The 20034-nt window shown below is 49.3% G+C and overlaps 1 protein-coding gene across 2 annotated transcripts in view; it reads right to left on the reverse strand.

Moving 5' to 3' along the window:
- Positions 1–20034, reverse strand: part of MED26 (mediator complex subunit 26) — a 54168-nt gene that overhangs the window by 19942 nt on the left and 14192 nt on the right. Inside the window, exon 1 of one of the 2 annotated variants that reach the window (XM_059389314.1) lies at positions 89–107. The exons of the other annotated variant lie outside the window; for it this stretch is intronic. The gene's annotated coding sequence lies outside the window, so the exon portion shown is untranslated. Of the gene's footprint in view, positions 1–88; positions 108–20034 lie in introns of those variants that run through there. 2 annotated transcript variants of the gene reach the window in all.

Genomic DNA, 20034 nt, shown 5'->3' on the forward strand with positions numbered 1-20034 from the left:
TTCAACAATGCCCACAGCTGACATCATACTTGATGGTGAATGGTTCCATGTTTCCCCCTCACATGTGCCGGAAAGGATAGGTGCTTACCACTTGTAGTCAGTCTTGTCAGGAGGCTCCAGGCAATGCTATAAGGCAAGAAAAAGGTGGGCGTGGGGCATCCAGATTGGAAAAAAGGAAGTAAAACTGTATTCACAAACAACAGTATAGTCGCTGCAGAAAATCATATAATGCCTATTTTTAAAAAGCTACCAGAATAAATGAGTTCAGCAAGGTGGCAGGATACAAGCTCATTGGAAATCTGACTATTTCTATATGCAGGCAACAAATACTCAGAAAATGAAATTAAAAAAAAAAAAAAAACCCAACTCCATTTATAATAGCAATTAAAAATATTAAGTACTTACGGATACGTTTGACAAAAGATTTGAAAAGGTCAACAATGAAATGTGCAACACTGAAAGTGCAAAACATGACTGAGAAAAATTAAAAGAGGCATCAATTAATGGAGAGATATGCCGAATAAATGGATTGGAAGAGTCAATAATAGTGTTAAATTTCTCCCCCAGACTGATCTATATAGCTTCAGAGCAATCCCAATGAAAATTCTGGCAGGTTCTTTCAGAGAAATTGACAAGTTGTTATAAAATGTGTAATGAGTCACACATAGGCCCTAGAATAGCCAACAAACTTGGAAAAAAAGAAAACCAGAATATTATAATCAAGACAATCTGGTATTAGAGTAAAGACAGATAAACAGATCAATGGAATAGAAGAGAGTCCATTATAGACACACACATTCATGGTCAACTGATTCCTAAAGGTGTTGAGGCAATTCAATCAGGAATGAATAATCTTTCAACAAATAGTGCTAGAATAATTGGACAGCCATATGCAAACAACAAGAAACAAAATCCTTGACTTCTGCCTCACAAAATACACAAATATTAACACCAGATAGATCATAAACCTAAATGTAAGAATTAGTTAAAACTATAGACCATCTAGAAGAAAACACAGGAGGAAAACCTTAGTGACCTTGAGTTTGGGAAAGACTAAAAATAGGAGAGAAAAAGAACAAAATTTAGAAAAACATAAAATTGGATTTCATCAAAATTGAAAATCTTTGCTCTTTAAAACGTGACACTTATGGGAAAAAAAGGCAAGCCACAGAAAGAAAATATATATGAATCATATATCTAAGAGTGGACTTGCATTGAGAATACATTAAAAAACTCTTCAACTCAATGATTAGGCAAGGAATCCAAGGGAAAATAATGGGGAAAATGGTCTGAAGGATATTCAAATCTTTCATCAAAGAAGAGAGAGATGCACAGCAAATAAACATATCAAGAGATGCAGAGCATTATTAGTCACTAGGAAAATGCTTACAACCAACATGAAATATCACTACATACATATTAAAATGGCCAAAATTAAAAAGACTGACCATACCAAGTGCCGGCCAAGATGTGGAGCAAAAGGAATTCTCACTCACTGCTGATGGGAATATAACACAGTATAATCACCTTGGAAGACTATTTTGGCAGATTCTTAACCTGAAAGTCCATCAACACATGGGATGATAAATGAATCATAGTATATCCATGAAATGGAACTAAAACTCAGCAACAAAGAAGAATGAACTTCTGATACACATAACATGCATGAAATCTGAAAATAAATAGGCTGAATGAGAGAAGAGCTCAGGCCAAAATAAAACAACAACAACAAAAATAGTACATAGTGTGTGATTTCACAAAATTCTAGAAAAGACAAGCAAATTCTACAGTGACAGAAAGCAGATCAGCAGTTGCCTGGGGACTGGGTTAGGCCTGGAGGGAAGATTACAGAGGGGCAAAAAGAAACTTCTGGAAATGACGTGTATGTTTATTAGCCTGACTCTGGTGAGGGTCTCTCACTGTACACTTTCTTGTGCGTAGCTTACTCCATGGTGATTAGACCAGAGCTGTAAACAACTGTGAGGCCGACCATACATGCACATGCGACAAGAGCCCAGGAAGGAAGGGCTGGTACTCAGGGATTAGGACACTTCTTTGTTGCAGGGGAGGCGTCAGACCCTCACCTGGGCTCAGCCCACCTGGGAGCAGAGGATAACACCGAAAGTTCCTTCTCCCCTCAGTAAAATGAAGAGGACAGTCGTGCCTCGGCATCCCAGCAGTATCATAAAGACGGAACAACAAATTCAATGTTGCATGTAAAAGTTCCGGCACCCACCGCAACAGCGTGCACCCACCCTCCTGACAGGAAAACAGCTTCCACGCGTCTGAGAGCTGCTTTTCCCTCCTAGATCTGCATATTTTCTCCAACCGGACGTCAGCTCCTGTGACCGAATGTCTGAAATCCTGACTTGCCCTCCAGACAGCTGAGCTAGACCTTTACTACTCTCAAGTGTGACCTGGGGCTCAGTAGCCCTGGGGTCACTGGAGCTGCGTGGATGGGCACAATCTGGGTCCAGCCCAGTCCTCCCAGACCAGAGATGCATTTGAACAAGCCCCTGAGAAGATTCACGCACAGAGAGATAGAGGACGGAACCATCCTTCCCAAGGCAGAAGGTTCTGCTTGGCACCTCATGCCCAGCCCATTCAGGTCCTCCCAACAATAATGCCACTGACAGCACTGGCATTGTGCTTTCCAGAGCAGAACACTCTTCCAATCCTGACGACAACCCTAAATTTGGACAAGGATGTGATATGCCCGCATCCCCGTATCTGCAGGCCAGACAGGTCACTGTCCCTGTGGTGGGCTGCAGAATCCACAGAGCCCACCTCGCACATCCCACGCCAACCCCAGAGACAGCCCTGCCCAGAGGCAGTGTGACAGGGTCCAGATGAACCACACGGAACGGAAGGACAGTGAATGGCCAGGCTGAGGGGAGGAGAGAATGTGTCACCACCAGCCAGCAGTGGGGCCCGTTGTCAGAGACGATGGCACGCGGCAAGTGTAGGCTGGGGGGCCGCAGACCCCTGTGCACAGGTAGTCCCCCTCAGCGAACATCAGCAAATCCTACCACACATGCCCCTTCTAAACAGGAGCCCCAAAGCAGCAAACCATACCCACTCGCCCCACAGGACACATGGAACGTGTCACCACCAGCACCACAATCTGTGGCAGTCCCCACTATCCCCAAGCGCTGCCAGCGCTCAGACCTCATCCACTCCCAGAGCTCCTACCCCAAAAGGCACCTCCCCTCTTCTAAACCACAAAGCCAGCCGGGAAGGTTGGGAGGAAGCAGTTGATTTGGCTCCTGGTCGCAAGTGGCCTCGGTAGCTGTGGTGACTCTGAACTGTGCCCTCATCCTCCGCCAGCAACCTTCCAGGTTTCTGAAATAATTCTGTTTTAGCTCTAACAAGGAGCAAGTAGCTTCTGTGGCCTGGGCTGATGACCAACTGCAACATCGTGACGTTTTCTAAGGTTGCACTTTTCAGACACCTTCCAGGTTGCAGTCAACTGCCTTCCCTACCACTGCCTTGGAGGAACATACCAGTTTCAAAAGTTAGCAGCCGTGGGGTGCCTGGGTGGCTCAGTGGGTTAAGCCTCTGCCTTCGGCTCAGGTCATGATCTCAGGGTCCTGGGATGGAGCCCCACATCAGGCTCTCTGCTCAGCGGGGAGCCTGCTTCCCCCTCTCTCTCTGCCTGCCTCACTGCCTACTTGTGATCTCTATCTGTCAAATAAATAAATAAAATCTTAAAAAAAAAAAAAAAAGTTAGCAGCCATGAGAACATCACCAAACCCTCAGTTCTGAAAACACAAGTCACCTAAAATAAAAATTCACACACACCTCACTCTCACAGCTGAACCCCTCACAGGACCCGACCAGTCAGCCCACGCCAACCTCGTGCTGCCTCTGCCGCAGCTTCCCACCCATCCAAACTTGACCTACTGCCAGGTCCTACTATCCTCGGTCAAGAGGCACCATGTTTATTCCAATATTACAAGTATCTCGAAGGTCTCTTTCTGGGGCAAGTCGGAATCTGCTGCCACCAAGCTGGGGGTCCAGAAAGCAAACATGCCTTGTCCCATTTCTAGCTGTCACCTGCACTAGCCACCCACCTCCTGAACTCTCAGTGGTCTTCACACATCCTACAAAGAACAGGGCAAAAGGCACCATTGTCTGGGAATGGGGTAGGGGTTTGGGGGAGGGTGGCAGGGAGAGGGAAAGCCAAGGCAAGAGCAGGAGGCTGGCTGTTCTTGTCCCCTGAGGCTGTGGCTGGGGTGGCACACTTTGTTACGCCTTCAGGCAAACATATTTGCTCAGCAGGACACTCCATGGTTTTGGGAAGAGTCTTTCATTTTCAATGCACTGACCTGGAAGTACTATAACCACAAATATTTTCTCCAACTTACCTTCTTGGCAACCCTGAAATTATTCCGCAAAGGGCTACATAAGGAAGAAGAAGAGAAGCCATGTGAGGTTTTGCAAAGCCAGACATAAAAAGAACATGGAAACCAAACATCACAATCCACCATGGCAAATGGGGACATCAGTGACAGCATTATCTGCGAGGTGGCAGCCTTCCGTGGCATGGCAGATGAGTGGAAGGTTGCTGGCGGAGGATGAGGGCACAGTTCAGAGTCACCACAGCTACCGAGGCCACTTGCGACCAGGAGCCAAATCAACTGCTTCCTCCCAACCTTCCCGGCTGGAGGGCTCAAAGGGGGAAGCCTCACCACCCAGCAACGGCCCACAGGGCTGAAATGCACTCCCGTGGCACTTCCTGTCTCACTCCAAACTACCTGCCTCTCACAGGAGGGGAAGCGGCAGCAAAATGACCATAGGCCAGGAGTCTGCCCCACGGCTGAGTGTTGGCTGGCAAAGCCCTGCAGTGAGCCTCAAGGTCTTGTTTACCAAGGTCCAAGGCAGGCAAGGTCTCAGCTGGGCTCCTCAGAAGCACCACGGCCGCTTTTCCTTGTCTCAAATGCGTGCAAAGAACACTGAGCAGCTCTGGGAACAGAGAGGATTTCGCTTCTCACTGGATTTCCATCTACACGTCATTCGCTAACGTTGCTTCCTCAATATCTTAAACCTGTTTTTTGACGTGTGGTCTTGAGTCTGTTTCTTCCCCTTTTCATCCTCATCGTACTGTTGGGTAACCAAACACAGTCAGCCACAGCAAGAAAAAGGCAGTAGTGCAAGCAGGGGGAGGAAACAGAAGGCAGGATTTTACTACAACCTTCGAGAACATTAAAAAGGATCTCTACCTGTCACTGCACCATAACGGCTCTGCCTGGGTGACCGGTCACCAAAGCCCAAAGCCAAGGAGCCGTCAGCCTGGCCTCCTCTCATCTCTCACTCTAGTTCTTCCAGGCAGCCCCTCCGCAGCTTCCTCGCCCTCCACCCCGCCATCCCTGAGCCCCAACCCCACAGCCTTTCCTTCCGTCTCCACTCTCAGGGATTCCCGGACAGTCCCAATTCAGGCAGCTCCAAATCTGCACTGCAAGCCCAGGTGCCGCCTCTGGGCCCCATGCGCCCACCCGACAGCTTTCTTCCGCATCTCCAAGGTACTCAGCGTGCCCATGGGCCACTGGCCAACGCCCCTGCCCCACAACTGACTCTGCTCCTGCAAGGCTAGGTTCTGGGAGCAGCGGCACGGGCGGAGGAGGGGAGCTGGAAGCCCATTAGCCAGCCCCCTCTACCTTCCCTCAGGGCAGGCACTGCACCTCCAAACCAACCCACCCACACTAACCCCTAAGTGTGTCTTCCTTATACTCTCATTTCAAGCCCCAGATACAGTGGTCCTGAGCCCACCTCTTTAAGCCAGCTGAGGCAGGTGCTGTCTGAGCCCGCCTGCATCTGGCTCCATAACCTTTCACGTCCAGTCTCCTCAACCTCTTTGGTTTTCCTCTCCTCTGAGAGCACCTTCCGAGTCCCCATCACATGTGTGTCCTTGAACTCCCAACAGCCCAAGAGGTAGATACCAACATGGTTCAGGTCTGACCCCAAAGGCCAAACTGCAGCACTGTCTCCCTGAGCCCCTGGCACTCCCATGACCCACGCCATGGCAACATTTCTGTGAGTGACTTTCCCATGCTTGTCCCAAGCAAGTGACAATTATGCAGTTGAAACTGCATTATAGATGCTATTTTCTCTTTTCATTTAACCCTTACTTCCTCCTACATAACTTTTTCTTTTTAAGATTTCATTTATTCATTTGACAGACATCACAAGTAGGCAGAGAAGCAGGCAGAGAGAGAGGAGGAAGCAGGTTCCCGGCTGAACAGAGAGCCTGATGCGGGGCTCGATCCCAGGACCCTGAGATCATGACCTAAGCCGAAGGCAGAGGCTTTAACCCACTGAGCAACCCAGGCATCCCTCTCCTATATAATCTTTATAAAGCTCATGTTCAACAGCTCAATGTTACATCGATGCATCATAATTCCCTTGACCTTCTCCAACTGCTGGACACATCATCTCCTTTTGGGTTCTCCTACTGTAATCAACGTTCAAGCGAACATCTTCACACATGCAACTTCCTTCTCTCATTTTTTTCCTTAGAAATAAACTCCCAGGTATTAAAATTTGTTCCAAGGGTCCAAATACTTCAATGCCAACTGGTATTGTCCCAACTGTTTCGGACCCTCAGCTTACACATTGCAATGACCCCATTGCCAAGGGGAGGAAGAAAGCAAAGGGTCCCAGAGATGTGGGCCCACCTGCCTGGCAAAGCAGCACACAGGCTGTCAGGGCTGCTAACCTGCTCTTGCCATCTCTCCACAGACTCTGCTGAGTATGGCTGTGTGTCTCCAGATGCGACTAACTGCAGGGGAAGGAAAGAGGACCCAGTGCAGGCAATCCTCTAGGTCTGGCACTAAAGCCACCTCCTTGCACAGACATAGAGAACTGGACTCTCCCCGCCCCCCCCCCCCCCAGCTGCTGGGGAGACAGACACATTATCAATGAAACTATTACTCTACCCAGGTAGACAATGACATACCTGCACAGACGTGATGGCACAGATCTGGGGACAACCCTGGGAATCTGGACAGGCCAGGAGGCTTGAAGTCAAAGTGACAAGAGTAGATCTCGGCCCACCCTGACATCACCTTCTTGTACCCCTCCAATAGGATCTGGTGTGGGATTTCTAGAGACTGGGTGTCTTGGGCAAAGTGAGGCCCTGAACAGGGTATGACAGCTCACTGTCCCTTCCTGTCTACCCACCATCTCAGCCTGTGACCCTTGTGTGGCACACCATGCTACAAGCCCAAACCTGAAAACAACCGGCCATGAACTGAACCAGCCTAAGGCAATGCAGATTCAAACCCCACAAGAGGATGGAAACCCACCACGCGGTCTGCATCGGTACACCGCGCACCAAGAGGCTGGTCCTTTCGTGCCCACATGATGGAGAGTGTCAGAGGTAACAAGCACCCCCAGACCCATGAAAACAGCAAGCATAAGCCCTTGAGCACATCCACCAGACATCACCCAGATGGTGGCAGCATCTGGCTCCCCACTGTCCAGGAGCTCTGGGTACTTTCAGGAACTGCATACTACAGGTGAGCCAGAGCCTGGAAAGACAACCCCCAGACGCCATGCCTGTCTTTGTGCCCAGAACTACCAGCTGGTGACCACAATCTCTATTCAGAGCAGCCTCGAAGGCTCATTTCACAGATGAGGAGACAGAGGCTCAGAGAAGTAGAAGAACTTGCCCAAGGCCAGATGAGGTGAAGCAAGATCTAAACCTCACCCAGCTGACTCCAAAACCAAGGGCTCTCGCTGGTGCTGCTACCCTATATACTGCATCCTGGTGTAACAAATTCTCTAACCTTTCTACTTTTTTTGTTGTTGTTGTTTTGGCCAAACTTTTTATTTAGTATTCTGTAGTTGCTTAACACACACTTAAATGGTCTTATTGGGGGGAGGGGAAAGGGGAGGTTCTTGTAGATTCCCAAGGAAATGTCAGAAAGGCAAAATACGGCCAGCATTATCCATTTGGTTTTTTGGGTTTACTGGGTGAATAGCACTTTCCTTACATAAGCATCTGATCTCAGGTTTTTCATACTGAGAACATTGAGATTTCAGTTTGAAGACCCTCTGAAATCCTACAAGTAGCATACCCCGACCACCCTCTAACAGCTAGCTTGTTTGTATAGGCAGAAGGATTCACCTCTCCATTTTAGATGGCTAGATGTTTGTGGAAGGTCTAACCTTTCTACTTTTTAAAGTCTGTCTTGGCAACTTATTTCTTTGGAAGCAAGAAGTCGACTTCCCGCTGTTGTTTAATGTCCATATATTTATGATTAGAAATTGGAAGCAACCAGCTAAGACAATCATGAGTACGCAAGCAATAGGACAAGTTCCTTTTCAGAAAGTGACACCGGAAAACACTAGAGAAAACACACTGAAACTGCCTCCCCTCGGTCTGCCCTCTCCCACCTGACTCCATGGGCTACTTGGGACCTTGCAGCCATGGTCTGTCCCATAGTCCTGCAGTGTCACCACATGGCCTCTTTCTGGGACTGTTTTCAAGCTGCCTCCTTGGAGCAACCAGACCCCAGGCCCATACCAGACCCAGGCCAATCCAAACACAATCTATCCCCTTTGATCTAGGTCCCATGTGGGATCTGGGGACACAATGGTAAGGGGGCCCTGCCTGCCTCACAGTCTTCATTAATTCAGCAGCACCCGCTGACAGCACAACCCACACTAGAACCCTTGTTTTTCTCTCTCCCAACACAGCAAATAAAATTCACAAAACTTGTTACCGCTGAGAATTCACATCAACAATTAACATCCTCTGCACACCTTCTGAATTGTGCAAGTTGCATGGCACAACAGTCCCAGGCTCCTGGGCTGTTCCAGAGCTAGGCCCCTAGCTTGGCACCCTGCAGCCCCATGGGTCCGCAGACCCCAGGCCACCTGCAACATAAATGATGAACACGACATCACTTCCGACACCGGCACATCAGGCTTGCCTAGCTGATCATCTGTAATAAGCACTAGGATTAACTAGAAAGGAGAAAATGTGCTAAGATGACAAAACATATCAGATAGAACTACTTCTATCGGATAGTAGAGCAGTAGCTGAAACTCAGGACACTGTTGATGAACAGAAATCTTAATAACTGCAATAAACAAACAGAGGTAATAAAAAAATAGAGTACATCAACTGCGACAACAACTGATACCAAATCCTGGGTCTCACTCAAACTTCTGGAGCCCCACACACATCCCTAGAGAGCTCCTGGAAGGGGTCTGTGCCCCTCTGAACCCTGCAGCAGGAAGCTGCCCTGGAGAGAGATTACTAGTCAGGCCAGGGTTCCAACTGCCACTTGAAGGTCTGCCCTTTACACTTTTCCCACTTCACTCTTGTCCTGAACAACAGTACCTGGGCTTTGGGAAGCAGGTTATATTTTTCCTAGTACCACTACAATAAATGCACAGCTATCAAAATAAAACATGTTCACCTCCAACAAACCCATAAAGCCCTTCTCCATGGTGGGCAATACTGCCTCCATCCCCAGCCCACAGCCTCTGCTTTATTTACTGGTGGCCTCATCAGCTCACAGATGAGCTTGAGTCTCTGTCCCCTGAAAACAGATGCAACGCATATCACAAAAAAGACTGGAAATACGATGCAAAGTATCTCTCGGCCCTGCGGAAGCAGAAGAGTGGGACTGCAGCAGCCAGGGGAGGGAAGAGAAAGACCATGCTCATACTGAACACTTTTTCTAACCCTGAACCCATTAAGGTGAGGAGAGCCAGAGAAGAACCATTCAGACAACGCTGCACTTCTGCTTCTGCCAAACTCCTGCCCGGGGGATCTTCTCGGTCCTCCCTGTTTCACGAGGACTTTGGACGGGGCCTCCTCAGGCATGGGAGGCATTCATCTGATCTCCACTCAGTGGCTGCTATGTGCCAGATTCTGGGTGGGAACTGTCCTCAAGCCGCCCTGGCTCGAACAGTCCATCCTGGTGGAGGAGACAGGTGAGTGTAGCAGCAGCAGGGCTCCGGGGAAGGCCTGCAGGTCTTTCACGAGCATGAGGCTCGGGAGGGAAGAGTGGGGCGGTGGGGGTGCAGAGCCATAGGCATGCACAGACATGGAATAGGGCGAGATAGGGAGGACTGTGAGGCCAGGAGAAAGAGGCAGGAAGAAGCCTACTGGGCCAGACATTGGTTTGGGAAAACCAAGCTCAGCCTGCCTTGTAGAAGCTGGAGTACCTTCAAGGGTGTGCAGTAGAGGGGAATGAGTTGCAGTTCCCATCACCACTGAAGAGTGTTCTGAGCACATCTGAGTCCCCTGGCTGAAGTCCCTACTGCCCATCCGTGTCCAAGGCCTCACCAACATGTTGCTGGCACTGCCCTCTCCCCCTCTCAGCCTTGGGCTGGAACTGGGGTTCTGCTGTAGCACCCTGCCATGGGGCAGGGTCAGTCCCCCCAGGCCTCATCTGTGTCCTGGGGGGACAATGCCATCCAGCTCACAGGTGCTCTGAGAACTAACTGCACTGTGTGCAAAACTCACGCCCTGGGGCCCTATGCGGGAGTCTCTCCACCAAAGGGCACTAACCACCACTTGCAAAGGGGCACCAGTGCTGCTTCTGCCTCCCTCTTGGCATAACAGTGAATTCCAAACAGGCTGAGGGAAGGAACAGCAGATATACCCTACCTCCCCTTTGCTGATCTCTGACCAATGCCCCTTGCTCCTGGAACTGGATCTGGCCTCACAATCGTCTTTAACCCAGAGCTCAGGGCAGATAGACCTATGAGCACTGGGGTGCAGGGGTAGCCTGGCCTATCCTCTTGGGTTATACCCAGCAATCTCCCACTCCCCTAACCTGAGTTCCTCTAACAGCACCTCTGCCAACAACACCCAAAGGGGACCCTGCCTCTCTGAGTGTCTGGTCGAGACTCTGAGACACACAAACACTCAAAACCACACATGCCCCCCCTCCCCCCACACACACCCACCAGACCCCAGAGGCCCTGTCAAGAAGTCTTGGCCCAGCTTTTTAAAGCCTGATCAGCTCCCCAGGTTTCTTGCTTCCAAGGCCTCCTTCTCACTGTAACTCTGATAGTGCTCCCCCACCAAGCATGAGGCAGTCTCTGGGTCCCCCTCCCCCTGCCAGTCTGTCACTCCCAATGATAAGCCTACAGGCAGGCGCTGCTTAAAGTGGGAGCTTTGCCTGGAAGATGTACTATGAAGGGCCTCAATAAGGCAAATTAGGCAATTAGGCACTACTTGATTAAGAAATTCTTACTACACACAAAAAAACTAAAAGTAAAAGTAAAAAAAAAAAAAAAAGAAAAAGAAAAAGAAGAAGAAAGAAAGAAAGAAAACAAATTCTTACACATAGCTCTATAAATTATTGTCCAAACGGGTCAGGCTCTATCAGTCCCTTTTCACGAAGAGGAAGTTAAGGCACAACAAGGTCGCCTATTCCACCGAGGTCACACAGCTGGGTTTGGGGCCCCTGCAGCCCCGCAACCAAAACCTGGCTCTTCACCACAGGCTCCACCGCCTCTCCCAGAAAGACACACAGATAAAGCACAGCGCGGCCTTGAAGGCACTCCCCGTGTGGCTGGGCCAGTGGGCAGGCTGGGCTGCGGGGCGCTCAGGGTATTCTGAGGCCTCCAAGGAGCAGGATGGAGGAAGGGCTCTCTGAGGAGACCTGGAGAGTGAGCCGCAGTCTGTAGGCCAGACCAGGAAGGTGAGGGCTTGTCAAGTTGGGAGCAAAGGGCCAGGGGCACACAGTAGCACAAGCACAGAGAACACCAGATGGGAAGGAGAGGGGGCCATAGCAGGTCACATAATGGACCCAGCCCATGCTCAGAGCAGCAAGCAACACGGTCAGAACCGACTGCAGTTTTAAATCGCTGGATCCGGCCGTCTGACAGAGAGCTCAGAGCTGAACCAGAGAGAAAATCTGTAGGTGTGGGCCAGCCCCCTGGAGTGAGATGGTGACAGGCAAGATGGGGTGGATGTGAGATGAAGGGGACAGTGAGGCAGGACCCAGGGGCTTGGGGCTTATCTGAAGAGAGGGACAGGGCAGGAAGGGAGGGCCTGCAGCTTGATGCCAGGGAACTACTTTGGCACTGTCGCAGTGACAGGTGTCCCTTAGCTCGATCACTGCCCGAGGTTCTGAGCACAGACTGCTCATGGGTCAGCACGTTTCACCTACCCTGAGATGCACCGGTGTATCACCAACCACTAAGAGACAAATGGTGCCAACTGGAAAACATGGCCTGACCCCAGAAACATTAAAATGTGACTGAAAGGTTCACACCTTACTCCTCATACCCTGAGTGCCCAGAGGCGGGCAGAGGTACGCCATCTCCCTCACACCCAACGTAACATCTGGGACCCAGTGCCATCCCCAATCAGCCCCTCCCCTCAACCATGTCTGAACAGACAGATGCCAAGGCTGGCATACAGCTTCTCTCCTCCCGCCGGGGCTGGGCACCAGCTGCCACACCTGGATGCCACATCTCCCAGCCCAGCCCACCCACAGCTCACCAGCAATCTTTCCATGCTCCGTTCAGAAACAGCTCCAGGGCGCTAGTGAAAGCAGCATCAGCACACCTGAGCTCCTGGAAGTCCTTCTGCCGGGCCTGCCCTCCCTCTAGTTGGCCCCACCCTCCTCACCCCCCGCATCCCTCTGCTCCTCTTCTGCACTGAGCACTATACCCTGTCACCCTGTTCAAGCTCACAGAGCACTGTGGCTGACAAGTGCCGCATATGCGACTGGATGGGGCAGCCGAAGGAGTGAAGAAGCGGGCATGGAACCCAGAGCCTTCTACTGGAACGTCATCAGCCTCTGTGTCTCTAAGGAGGGCGGGAGGGTGGGGGCGGGGGAAGCAATCGCATTCCCATGGGATTGTGTGAGAATCTGCCAGGCACACGGTTCAAGTGCTGGCCAGCTGGGGGTCCTGATCTGCGCAGTGGGAATCAATGCAGTCACCGCCTCTCCGGACTCCTGCTAAACCAGGTGTGCTCCTGAGTGCTTGAGGGTTTTCCTGAATGCTAGTGACATCTGAGGGGAGCCACAGAAGATCCAGGGCAACAGACTTCAGCTGTCTCCAGGTGGATAAAGAGTGAGGCCCTACATTGGCTGCTTTTGTGTGTCAGGGACAGACATGCCCTCGGGCCCCGCCCAGCCTGCCTCCTAGAGCCAATGCCAGCTCTGCCCTCACCTGCCCTATGGCACCTAACCCTGGCTTTAGAAAAAGGGAGTAGGGAGGAGGGGTGCCCGGCTTCAGGGAGGGTCTCAGGCCCAGCAGGCTCCAGGCAGTGCTCACAGGGCCCTGTGCTAGTGCGGGAGGCTGCCCCTCCCCATTCCCACCCCCTCAGCACCAGCTCAGAGCAGAGCGATGGAGGAGGATGCTGGGTCTGCCCTGCCCGTGGAGGGCCCCCACAGAAGTTGCCCCACCACTTCTGCCACGGTGAAAGCCAGCACTCCTCGCTTTTACTGTCCGACAGATTCGGTGCAGGTATGCACACAAATATTCAAATACACTGTTTTATTAATAAATTCTGGGAGCCAGCTCCATGACAATGAAACAGATACAATCACAGAATATTACGCTGCAGTTAAAGAAATGAATTATACTCATATGTAACAAAGACAGAGAGCCAGGACATGCTGAGGGAAATGAGCTGCCTTCAAAATGACAGACTCGCGTGCCAGCACTTATTTAAAAACCACGCATGGTGTTCTAGGATGTATCTTGACACACAAAGACGTACTCCAGACTCATGACAGTGGTCCCCTCCACAGTGACAGGAAAAACTGCACCAGTGACAGAGGCCAAAGTGGCCTCAGCTGTAACTCAAACACCTAACATTTTAAAAAGAAAAATGTATTTACTGCTTGTGTACTAACAGATCAATAAAAAGAAAAGAAAACAAAACAACATTTCAGGCAGAGGATGGGGCAAAGGAAGGCCCAAGAGCACAGGCCACACCTGGTGTGCAGGCTGGGGAAGTTCAGGGGGCTGTGAGTCGCCAGAGCCGGTTCTGCAGAGGGGATATTCTGGATCTGAGGGACTGCACATAAGGACAGCAGCTTTCAAACAGAGACAGCAGAGTGTGGAAAGTGACCCTAGACCTGGTTTGCCAGAATACATATTTACACCTGTAGTCCAGTGTAACTTTTAATAGTGCCTCATTCCTTTTAAAAGTGTCCTGGTGTGGAGGATAAGAAATACAGTTGCTCTGGCTGTAGGGACAGGGAAGGAATCACAGCTAGGTCTCCTGACACACTGTCCACCACCGCCTCCTGTGTCTACTGAAGGCTCCCCACGGTGCCACCACCATAAGGGCACAGTCCCACAAGTCCCAGAGCTGCACTGGCATAGAGCATTTCACAGATTCAGAAACGGAGATGCAGAAACAAGATTCCTACCCAAAGTGACAGCCCATGTAGAGTGTGAGACACCAGCATGGGCAGGACTTGGGCGAAGCCCTGGGGTTCTCGGATGGAGAGGCAGCCTAAAGGCCACAACGACCAGGTGAATAAAAAAAAGACATGGATATAAAAGAGACCCAGGAGGCTGCCTCCACAGGAGGCGGCCCAGGAAATTCCACTGGTCTTTGCCACCTGCAGTCCATGTCCACACATCCCCCCGAGATAGCGAGAGCAGCTGCAGACGGGACTGGTATGGGGCACCCAGCTAAGAGATGGCACCTCCAAGATGCCGAGGCAGCCCAGGAGTGGAGTCTCCATGCTGGTGCCAGGCAGCACTCCCGGACAGGTAAGAGGCTCAGAGGAGCAGTGGGCGGGGGAAACGCCTGGTGTGACAGAAGAAGTGGTCGGCCCAGATTCCACAGTGCTGGGAGGGAGGGAGCTACAGGGCTCACCCTGCCAATGAAAGCCCCTAGGAAAGAAACAGCTGAAGGCTGCACAGGGCTCTTGGTAACAAATCACCTTTCACATTTGTCTTCTTATCCAACCCTTAGCAAATCTGTCCTTCAGTGGGGCAAGCTCTCCTCCTCCTTCACTCCCCTAACTCACTTACACACTTCTTCACTTCCATCTCCCTGCAAAGGGATGGGTGTCAGATCACCAGCCTCCCAGGCGGCTTGACAGAGCATACGGGTGACTCCACCTCATCCTCAGGGGGGTCACTGGGGTTCTACAGGCCTGGGCCCGCCTGGATACTGCAGTGGACTGGTTTCTCTGGAGCTGCTATCGCTCTCCTCCCTACAAGACCAGGGCTATGATGGCTTTGGAACTGGGTCCCCAAAAGCACAAACACCTTCATCTAATTAGGAATGACAGAGTTTGCAGGCTGGGCCAGTCCTGTCATCTCACAGATGTGGCAGTGCGACTCTCTGTAAAGCAGGGATGCGGGGGCACCCCACGACCAGCAGGGGAGAGCCCACTGAGCCTCTGGACTCTGAAGCCATCTGGCCCTGTCAACGAGGCCCACACCCTCCGCACAGAGCAGTCTCAAGATGCACTGGGTTTAGGTTTCACTCTTTCCTTTTTTGAGGGAGTGGAAACAAACACAGCATTAGCCACGCTGAAACCTAGAGCAACTTCCATGGCCCGGTGGTGAGGTTAGCAACAGTGGTTTCTTGATATGGGAGAAAGTAGCTAGAAGATGGGAGCTGCTCCTTTCCAATGGGGAGGGCACCCTGCACACACCGAGAAGGAACACTTGTCTCTAACAACAGGAAAACCTTGGACGCAGGAGCCCAAACCCATCTGGACTGCGCACTGCCAACTGCTGCAGCCCGCGAGAACAGACATGAGCGTTCCTTCAGCAGTGATCTATTTACGGGGAAAATAAAAACATATCACGCACATGGTGAGGAAGGAGGAAGTCAGGGAGCAGACAGAGCTTGTGGGACTTCCACACATGTCAGGGAAGGCAGACAGCAGACAGGCAAACAAGACAATGTCAGTGTACCAAAAACTATGAAAAAATAACCACACGGCATGTTACAGGAAATCCTCCTCTGACCTCTGGGCCCGGAGAAGTGGGCACCTCAGCCCCAGAGGCTACAGAGAATCAGAACCCGAGCAGAATCTGGAGAGTTCTGGCCCCGCCCCACCCTCAGGCAGTTGGCTCACCGCATGCCCCTGAGGGGCTCCCACCACAGCCTCCAAACCAAGAGAACCATGCTGGCAGCTGGCTGCAAAGGCAGTGATGCCATCTTGGACAAAGAACCTGTGGCCTGCAGCCAGGGTCCACACTAGCTAGGAGGAGGGACTCTACCCAGGACTGTGCTGGAGCCAGCTCACATCAACCCATGAGAGCCTGGGGTAAAACTTTTAGGAATCTTAGGGACCGGCTGTTAAACACAGCCACTGTAAAAAATGCAATCATAGCGGCTCACAAGTTGTACTGAAAACAAAGGCAATGAAATACTCACAACTCATCTCTTCCTACTCATTTTGCCCCGCTACTACTGTCTAGGTAAATGGTGTGCTACTGAGGCATCTCTTCCCAACTCCACGTGTAGTATTGTCATGGAATGACATGGGAACCAGCCACAGTGGAAGTACTTCCACCACCAAAATTGGCAAATGCTAAAAATTAGGGCTTCATTCACTCCTGGGCCATACCCAGTCCAATGTCTGTTTTTGTAAATAAAAGGGTTTTTTCATTTTATATTTTTTTTTATCAAGATGAAACAACATAAACTTAGCTATATAAATAAAGTTTTATCAGAACACAGTTATAACAATCCATTTCTATATTGTCTATGGCTGCTTCTGTGCTATAAATAAAGGCAGAGTTGTGACAGACTCTATGGCTCAAAATATTTACCACCTGGCCCTTTACAGAAATAGTTTGCCAACCCCTGGGATTTAGATTTAAGAAAGTGATGGCGAAAATGTTAATAATGCAGATTAAATTTAAAAGTGTGTCATGCCTGTAGTCATTACATTAAGAATAACAAACAAACAAGGAAATAGCCTTCCAGTATTTGAAAACTTTTGTGTCATTCAATATTACATAAACAAAACTATCAATCGACATTCATGTCAGAACTACACTCTTAAGCTGACTACAGTTTAAAAAGTTCAGCAAAAATCAAGGAACGCAATCTGTGAAACAACTGGTACACAGAATTGACAACAAAGAGGGCTATGTATTTTATTATTTGTAAACTGTATACTACCCATCCTCTATATCAGTAAGATGTATAAACCTACACGTGTATGTGCATGCATACTTTTTTTTCCAGAAAAGCTAGTTGCCAAACATTTACTGGCACACCACAGAGTAAATTAGAGTACATTACTTCAAAGAACCTGAAATAAAGTTCGAATGAAATGAAAATCCATTTGCATAATTACTGTATTTCAACATTACATGCAAACGGAAAAGAGGGAAGAACTTGGATTCATTAGATATAGCAATTCTTGCCAATTATTGAATGTTTACTAAAAATTGGCTCTAAGTTTCATCACCTGCACATGCAAACAGAATTTCTCTATAGTAACTGTTAGAGTCAAGCGAAAAAAATCCAACCTAACATAATAAAAGGTTCACGGACATAGCACTCCCTCTTATAAAAGTTAACGATAATATTATTCAGAAAGTCAAAACAAGTTAATTATTTTACACATTCCCTAACACTATATACTTCATTTCTCTTATAATCACACTGAACAAATGTCATGCTTGAGGTTTTCCCTCCAGTCCCAGTTCAACCGCTCCCCCAGTGCACTGTGGGCACAGCGTCATTTCCTACATGTACCCTGACATGAAAGCATCTGGCGGCAGTGTGACACAGCAGGGAGGGGATGGGACTCTTTACAATGAGTGACCAGGAGAGACCTGAAGGAGTCTGATGCTCACGGACCTGGGGAGGAGGCCTGGACATGAATGAGGGACAGGGAAGTATTACACATTGAGGAGAAAGAAAGAAAGGTTCAAGTCACAGAACACCTGTAGATTATGATAATAATGAATGGGATGTCTGTTCTGAGTGCACAGGATCTTAACTGGCAGAATGATGAGATCTGATATTGCTTTGGAAGGAGAAAGAAGGAAGTTTCCCAACAGGAAGATGGTCAGGCATACACCAGAGACGGAGAAGAGACATTCTGGCGGTACAGCCACTAGGACTTAGAGATGGACCGGAAATAGTAAGGTGGCAAAAAGCAGGAAGCACAGATGACACCAGGAGTTTAACACAGCCACAGCCATGGCGTCACTGACTGCGATGAATAAAACCCATGAGTCCACGCACGTCCTCTTTGTCCTGATAGCCCCGACTAGGGCAAAGCATCGCACGCTGCTGCTCTGAGCTTCCCACATGCGTGTGAGGAAGAATGCTACCCTCTCCTGCGAGCGGCAGCACACACCAGTCTGCGCCCCCTCCATATCCGATTGCTCTCAATAGCTCTTGAGTGCTCTTCAGGCTAAAGTAGTCTACTTTTATTTTCTTTTTTTCACTGTTTAATTAAAAAGACAATGGAGCACAGAAAAAAAAAACAAAAACAAAAAGTGTTCCTACTACCCCAACGCAAGTGGTTCTCATTTTATCCAAAGCTCCAGTTTTTGTGCCTTTCCTAGTTGTGCTTGGCCAACAAAAATACTCCTTTTCTTCATCATGGCAAGACTTGTCTGTTTTTCCACAGAGCTTTCAGGACTGTTCTTCACAGCTCTATGCTACTTGACTCTGGAGATGCACGTGTTTCCTAAGCTTCTCCCATACCGTTAAATTAATGACATCAACAATCATTATTAAGAGAATATATTAACATTGTTATTAAAATTCAGCCTGTACCTGTTAATAGATTCCTAGGAGTAAAAGGACTAGATTCAAAGGACACCAACGTGGCTATGCCTCTCCCTACACAAAAACTTTCCAAAACGGTGAGGTATGAAGTAGCTCCTGGATCCTGCCAGCAGGGCGGTGTGGGATGAGGCGGGCAGGGTGGGAGACAGACTTGGAAGCAGAAAATAGCAACAGGGTAGTTTTAACTCAAGTCTTGATTTCCTGCCAATGCCTTCTTCCCACGTTTAAGGACAAGGTATACTTTCTGGTTATTAATCACATCAACATTTCTCTGTCCCGTGATGTCTCTAAGATCTTGGGACAGTTAATTGTAAAAACCCTCTCCAGACTGAAAGGATGTTGCTTCCTAAAGGTGATTTCACTCACAAAATCAGATTCTGATCACCCCCCTCTGCAAATGCAGTACAAAGGGATTCAGAAAAGTCCAGGCAGGTTTTCATCCTGACTGGGAGTCCCAACCAAAACCCCTCTTCCAAAGTAGTGCGCCTTTCATTCTACAAGTCTGAGATTTTATTCTACAACCTATTTCTTCCGGTTTCCCACCCCCAGGGAGCTTTCAGAAATGTGTAAAATTATGCAATGTTGTCTGGTAACTGCTCACTGCTCACACTAAAGGGAAGACTATCTTTGAGAAAGAACAGCATCTGTGAAAACCAAAGTTAAATATCTACAAACTCATCCAGGGGAATGAGTGCTCCTGTCCCCATTCCCAGAAAGGCAGGGAAGGGCTTGGACGTGCTCAGCGCCCATGATGCGCCCTTTAGTAGGGCAGGACTTGTTTGGTTCTCCCCTTATAGACAACAGCAAACTGGAGACTGACAGCAAATATCTGATGCGATTTGTCCAATGACAGAGACAGAGACAGAGCAGTAGAGATTTGAACCCAGGCCTCACTCCAAAACCCTTGCACATTAAATACTTTTCTTTCTTTTATTCATTGTCCTCCCATCTGTCCATCTCTGTCCATCTGGGAGGCTCAAAGGATTTCTATTTGATTGTTAACTGCATTCATCAATCCAGACTTAAGAAAGTAGGCTTTCTTCCCCATAAGACAAGACCTCACAAGTGGAGCAGATATGGCTCAGAGGCTCTAGAGACACTGGAATAACCAGAGCTGTCTGGCTGGGGAGGGGTTAAGACGAGTGGGTTGCAAGGAAAGGACAAGAGCCCCATTCTGCACCCCTCTGCCAACCTAGGTGCAACCCCCTCCCCTATTTCCCATGTGGAAAAAAACAACACAGTCCCAGGACCTTACCCAAAGCACAAGTAATCTGAGGCCCCAGAAGTGTGCTGTCCAATTCAGGTGGTCATTA

The sequence above is a fragment of the Mustela nigripes genome, chromosome 2 (genome assembly GCF_022355385.1).
Source record: "Mustela nigripes isolate SB6536 chromosome 2, MUSNIG.SB6536, whole genome shotgun sequence".
NCBI classification, from domain to species: Eukaryota; Metazoa; Chordata; class Mammalia; order Carnivora; family Mustelidae; genus Mustela; species Mustela nigripes.